A 6,892-nucleotide genomic window follows, 5' to 3' on the forward strand; every position below is an offset into this window, starting at 1 on the left:
TGTTGTAAAGCTAGAAAGGGTGTTGTGCCATAATGTATGTGGGAGGGAATGAAGAGGTGGGATGCTTTTTGATTGGGTGCCTTGTTTGATTTCTTTTTGGTTAGCGGACGTCTACTCGGTGTGTTGTTGAGCTTCTCTCTTTTCTTGGGATCTTTGTTTCTTCGATGTTGTTTTCCCTTCTTCCTTTTGCCCCTAGCTTTATGGAGAAGAAGTGGTATTGTTGAGGATTGGTGTTCAGAAAGGACGAAAAGCAGTGTGAGTTCTGGGGTGGCCACCCTAGTCCTTCTCAATCGTCATCCCCTGCAGTTCCTCCCTTTTTGCAAAGGCACAGGGTTGGGGAAGCTTGTTCTCTGTTTGAAGCCTCCCCTTGTGAGTCGGTAGCCACAGTTGATATCCCTTTATTTCATGTTTTTTTCTTCCTTTCTTCCTTTTGTCCCCTAGATTTACGAAGAAAAGGTGGGATTGTTGTGGATTGGTGTTTGGGAAGGACAAAATCCAGTGCGAGCTCTTGGGGTGGCCACCCTAGTCCTTCTCAATCGTAATCCACTTCAATTCCCCCCTTTTTGTGAAGGCATGGGGCTTGGAAGGCTTGTGCTTTGTTTGAGCCTCCCCTTGTGAGCCGGTAGCCACGTTTGATCTCTATTTCTTTCACCTTGTTTTCTTCCCTTCTTCCTTTTGGTCCCTAGCTTTACGGAGAAAAGGGGGAATTGTTGTGGACTGGTGTTCAGGAAGGATTAAAAGCAGTGTGATCTCCTGGGGTGGCCACCCTAGTCCTTCTCGATTGTTGTTCCATGCATTTCCCCCCTTTTTGCGAGGGCATGGGGCTCGAGGAGATTGTTCTCTGTTTGAGCCTCCTCTTGTGAGGGGGGTAGACACCTTTGTTTCTCTTTCTTTCATGTATTTTTCTTCCTTTCCTCCTTTTGGCCCTTAGCCTTACATTTATTTTTAGGGGTTGCCCCTATTCAGCGCTGTGGCAGATTTTTCGGTAATATGTGGAAACGACTCTCGGCAACAGATATCTTGGCTCTTATTACGATGAAGAACATAGCGAAATGCGATACTTAGTGTGAATTGCAGAATCCTGTGAATCATCGAGTTTTTTAATGCAATTTGTGCTCGAGGCCTCGGTTGATGGAATGTCTGTCTAGGTATCGCATCCCATTCAAACACACTCCCTAAAATATGTTAGGGAGCAGTGGAGCTGGTAGTCCATGCGCAATGTGGTGTGGTTGGCTGAAATACTTCGAGTGATGTTTCGTGGCATGTGTCAGCGAGCAGTGATATTGTCCCCTTGGATGGGCAGTTGGCATTATCTAATGCAGGCTTTGTGTGGCATCGCTCGAACTTGCTTTTCTCTCTCTTGTCCTCCCATCGGGTAGGGCAGATTTAGCTCCAACTTTGCGACCTCAGCTCAGGCAAGAAAACCTGCTGAGTTTAAACATATAATTAAGCAGAGGAAAGGAAACTTACAAGGATTCCCCTAGTAGCGGTGAGCGAACCAGGAAGATCCCAGCATGAAAATCAGGTGGCAGTGTCGCCTGAATTGTAGTCTGTAGAAGTGTCCTCAGTGGAAGACTTGGGCCAAGTCCCTTGGAAGGGGGCACCTAAGAGGGTGACAACCCCGTCAGGCTGGGATCCTACCACATCATGAGGCGTTGTCAGTGAGTCGAGTTGTTTGAGAATGCATCCCTAATTGGGTGGTAAATTTTGTCCAAGGCTAAATACGGGTGAGAGATCGATAGAAAACAAGTACCACAAGGGAAAGATGAAAAGGACTTTGAAATGAGAATTAAAGACTGCTTGAAATTGTTGGGATGGAAGTGGATGGAGGTTGTCGATGTGTCCTGGTTGGATGTGGAACGACTTAGGCTAGTCCGCCGCTCGACTTGAGGTGCAAACCAACACGGGCTGCTGCATCGTCACAAGCGTGGGTGGACTACTACCTGTCAGTTTGCTGTTGTGGTGGTTGAGGAATGAAGCGTGTGCCCTTGTGGCAGGCCGTGTGCATATGTGCACTCGTGGTGTTGGTTGACAGGCTTTCCATTCGACCCATCTTGAAACACGGACCAAGGAGTTTAACATGTGTGTGAGTCGGTGGGTTTGAAAACCTGCGAGGTGCAAGGAACTTGACGGGTGAGATCCCCTCTCTGGGGGGGTGCATCATCAACCGACCTTGAGCTTATGTGAAGGGTTCGAGTGTGAGCACACATGTTGGGACTCGAAATATGGTGAACTATGCCTAAGCAGGGCGAAGCTAGAGGAAACTCTGGTGGACGCTCGTAGCGATACTAACACGCAAATCATTCATCCGACTTTGGTATAGGGGCGAAAGACTAATCGAACCATCTAGTAGCTATTTTCCTCTGGAGTTTTCCTCAGGATAGTTGGAGCTCACGTGTGAGTTTTATTGGGTAAAGCAAATGATTAGAGGCATCGGGGGCGTAACGCCCTCAACCTGTTCTCAAACTTTAAATAGGTAAGAGGGTGCAACTGCTCCATTGAGCCGTGCCATGGAATCGAGAGCTCCAAGTGGTCCATTTTTGATAAGCAGAATTGGCGATGTGGGATGAACTGAAAGTTGAGTTATGGTGACAAATTGCAAGCTAACCTAGATCCCACAAAGGGTGTTGGTTGATTAAGATAGTAGGACGGTGGTCATGGAAGTTGAAATCCACTAAGGAGTGTGTAACAACTCACTTGCCAAATCAAATAGGCCCAAAAATGGATGGCACTGAAGCGCACAACCTATACTCGACCGTTGAAGCAATTGTCTGGCTCCGATGAGTAGGAGGACATGGGGGTTGTTGAAAAACCTCGGGCGTGAGCTTGGGTGGATCAGCCCCTGGTGCAGATCTTGGTGGTAGTAGCAAATATCCAAATAAGAATTTTGAAGACTGAAGTGGGGAAAGGTTCCATGTGAATAAGACTTGGACATGGGTTAGTTGATCCTAAAAGATGGGGAAGCCTTGTACCAATGGTGCAATCTCAAGAGCATCGAAAGGGATTTAGGTTAATATTCACGAACTAGGACATGGCGGTGGGCGACAATGTTAGGAAATCCGGAGACGTCGTCGGGGGCCCCGGGAAGAGTTATCTTTTACTTTTAATAGCTTTCCCACCCTAGAATCAGTTCACCCAAAGATAGGGTCCAGTAGCTGGAAGAGCACCACACATCTTGTGGTGTCTGGTGTGCCCTTGGTAGCCCTTGAAAATCTGGAGGACCGAGTACCGTTCATGCCCGGTCGTACTTATAACCGCATCAGGTCTCCAAGGTGAATAACCTCTGGTCAATAGAACAATGTAGGTAAGGGAAGTCAGCAAAACGGATATGTAACTTTGGGAAAAGGATTGGCTCTGAGGGTTGGGCCTAGGGGTCTATGCCCTCAACTCATGGGTTGTCGGCAGTCTGCCCGAGCTACTCTCACGGTAAAGGCAGGCAGTCGCATGTCGATTGGGCTATGGGCATGGAATGCCCCCTGCCGGGGGATTTTTCCCAAGCATTGAACAGTTGACTCAAAACTGGTAAGGACAAGGGGAATATGACTATTTAATTGAAACAAAGCATTGCGATGGTCTCTGCGGATACTGACGCAATGTGATTTCTGCCCAGTGCTTTGAATGTCAAAGTGAAGAAATTCAACCAAGCATGAGTAAACGGTAGGAGTAACTATGAATCTCTTAAGGTAGCCAAATGCCTCGTCATCTAATTAGTGACATGCATGAATGGATTAACGTGATTCCCATTGTCCCTATCTACTATCTAGAAAAACCACAGCCAAGGGAATGGGCTTGGCAGAATCAGAGGGGAAAGAAAACCGTGTTGAGCTTCACTCTAGTCTGACTTTGTGAAATGACTTGAGAGGTGTAGAATAAGTGGGAGCCGTTTTCAGTGCATGTGAAATACCACTACTTTTAACATTATTTTACTTATTCGATGGGGCAGAGATAGGGCACTGCCCCTGTTTTTGGCCTTAAGGCACATTTCGGCGGGTCGATCCGGGCGGAAGACATTGTTAGGTGGGGAGTTTGGATGGGGTAGCACATATGTTAAAAGATAATGCATGTGTCCTAAGATGAGCTCAATGAGAACAGAAATCTCATGTCGAACAAAAGTGTAAAAGCTCATTTGATTTTGATTTTCAGTACAAATACAAACCATGATAGCGTGGCCTATCGATCCTTTAGATTTTCGGAATTTGAAACTAGAGGTGTAAGAAACGTTACCACAGGGATAACTGGCTTGTGGCAGCCAAGCGTTCATAGCGAAGTTGCTTTTTTATCCTTCGATGTTGGCTCTTCCTATCATTGTGAAGCAGAATTCACCAAGTGTTGGATTGCTCACCCACCAATAGGGAACGTAAGCTGGGTTTAGACCATCGTGAGACAGGTTATTTTTGCCCTACTAATGAACTGCACCGCAATAGTAATTCAACTTAGTACGAGAGGAACCAGTGATTCACACAATTGGTCATCACACTTGGTTGAAAAGCTAGTGGCGCGAAGCTATTGTGTGTCAGATTATGACTGAATACCTCTAAGTCAGAATCCATGCTAGAAGCAGTGCATGTCACTCTTCGACGGTATCTCGACCCGTAGTAGGGGCGTCGCTTTGTGGCTCCCAGGGGCCCATGTCATTTGCAAACCGCAACCATGAAGCATCTCGGTCGAGGCAGCTTTGAAGTTCAATTCCAAACGGTCATTGAGAAGAATCCTTTGCAAATGACTTACATATGCAACGAGGTATTGTAAGTGGCAAAGTGGCCTTGCTGCCACGATCCACTGAGATTCAGCCCTTGGTCACCTCGAATCAGAGCTTCGCTCTTGTCACAAACAAATTCAGACAACCCTCCCACTCTCGTACCTTTGCCTATTCCACCAGACAACGATTTTTTATTGCTTGGGAGTGGGAAATTTGGGGTTTCCACGCCATGACCAAAAAGGCACCGAAGCCTAGGAAAATTGGGGTCTCCATGTCGCACTCCGGCACCCAAAATTTTGGGGTTTCCATGTCATGCCTCGACGCCCAAAATTTTGGGGTTTCCATGTCGTGTCCCAGCGCCCAAAATTTTGGGTTTCCATGCTGTGATGAAAAAGGTGTCCAAGCATGGGAAAAATTGGGGTTTCCATGCTGTGCCTTGGAAATGAATATTTGGGGTTTACACCCCTCGCCTAAAATTTGGGGCTTACATGTCACACCAAAAATTTGCGGTTTCCACCTGGCACCTAAAATTTGGGGTTTCCATGTCATGCCCAAAATTTGGGGTTTCCACCCGGCGCCTAAAATTTGGGGCTTCCACTCGACACAAAAAAATTTAGGGTTTCCATGCCACGCCCAAAATTTGGGGTTTCCAAGTAGTGCCCCGATGCCCAAGCCTGGGGAAACTTAGGGTTTCCATGTCGCGCCACGACCGAAACCAGCAGTGCCTAAGGCTTGGGAAACTTGGGGTTTCCATGTCGCGCCCTGGCAGCCAAGCCTGGGAAACTTGGGGTTTCCATGTCACGCCACGACCGAAACTGGCGGTGCCCAAGCCTGGGGAAACTTGGGGTTTCCATGTCCCGCCCTTGATGGAACCACAGGTTTCCACATTTTACGGCACAATGGAAATGTGGGGTTTTCAACAATGCCCCAAAACGGGGAACTTGGGGTTTCCATGACGATGCAAACTAGATCACAAGTATTGGGAACTTGGGGTGTTTCGAAACTGCTACCCAAGTCTGGAGAACTCGCGGTTTCCATGTCACGGCATAGCAAGAACCACCAATGGAAACCACCCAAGTATGGGAAATATGGGGTTTCCATGTCGTGACACACCTTGAATCACGTGAGAGTCTGTGGAACTTCAAGTTTCCATGTCATGGGGCAATGAAAGCCGCCAAAGTCTAGGGAACTCGAGGTGTCCATTTCACAACATGATGGAAACTACTACCCAAGTTAGTGGACACATGGGGTTTCCATTTCGCGTCATGAAAAAAATTTCTACCCAAGTATGGGAAACGATAGGGTTCACATGTCCCTCGCGCCATGGCTAAAACTACCGCCCAAGTCTGGGGAGCTTCAGGTTTCCATGTTATCGCGCGACAGGGAACGACCGCCAAATTCTACCAAACACAGGGCTTTCCATTCTGTGGCACGAAGGAAACTACCCAATTATGGGAAACTCGGGGTCTTCCATGTCCCACCACCATAGAAACCATGACCTCAGTGCAGGGAACTCAGGTTTCCATGTCGTGGAATGACAGAGAACCGCCCAAGTCTGCGGAACTCGGGGGCTTCTGCTTCGTGGCATGAGGGAAACTGCCTAATTCCGGGAACCTCCGGGGTCTCCATCTCCCGCCGGGGTGAAAATCGCGGCCCTGGTATGGGGAACTTGGGTTTCCATGTCACAAGACAACTGAAATTGCCAAATTTTATGGCGCTCATTGTTTCCATGTTGCAGAATGATTAAGAACCGCCAAAGTCTTGCGAACTCATGGTTTCCATTTCGCGGCGGGGTAGAAAACGCTTGCCTAGTCTATCTCTAGAACTTGGGGTTTCCATGCCTTATTGCAACGAGAGCCATCCAAGTGTGGGGAAAGCAGGGTTTCCCTACGTCGCCATGACGACAGCTACCCAAGTGCACAAAATCTAGGGTTTCCATGTCCCATTGCGCTAGAAACCTCTACCACATACGCAGGGGGGGCGGGGGTTGAGGGTGTCAGGTATTCGACTTGGGAGTGCCCGAGAGAGTCGAAAGACTGAACCCGTAGTATAGTTGCCCACATTCGATTATATGTGGCTCGGGTGAGCATTCGGTTATATGTGAAGACTTGGAATGACATTTGTTTATGCGTGAAGGTGATGGGCACATTCAGAGCAGGCGCGCCGTGTTGGGCATGGTGCACGCCCCTTGAT

The 6,892-nt window shown here is 48.0% G+C and overlaps 2 non-coding genes across 2 annotated transcripts; both read left to right on the forward strand.

Moving 5' to 3' along the window:
• Nucleotides 1–1,000: 1,000 nt before the first annotated feature.
• LOC149152346 (5.8S ribosomal RNA) lies at nucleotides 1,001–1,154 on the forward strand. The gene has a single exon (XR_016263983.1). It is a non-coding gene; the product is annotated as a 5.8S ribosomal RNA (ribosomal RNA).
• Nucleotides 1,155–1,401: 247 nt separating this feature from the next.
• Nucleotides 1,402–4,811, forward strand: LOC149152347 (25S ribosomal RNA). Its single transcript, XR_016263913.1, has one exon. It is a non-coding gene; the product is annotated as a 25S ribosomal RNA (ribosomal RNA).
• Nucleotides 4,812–6,892: the final 2,081 nt, after the last annotated feature.

The sequence above is a fragment of the Pinus tabuliformis genome, chromosome 9 (assembly GCF_031772625.1).
Source record: "Pinus tabuliformis cultivar Carrire ecotype Pingquan chromosome 9, CPIR1, whole genome shotgun sequence".
In the NCBI taxonomy this organism is placed as follows: Eukaryota; Viridiplantae; Streptophyta; class Pinopsida; order Pinales; family Pinaceae; genus Pinus; species Pinus tabuliformis.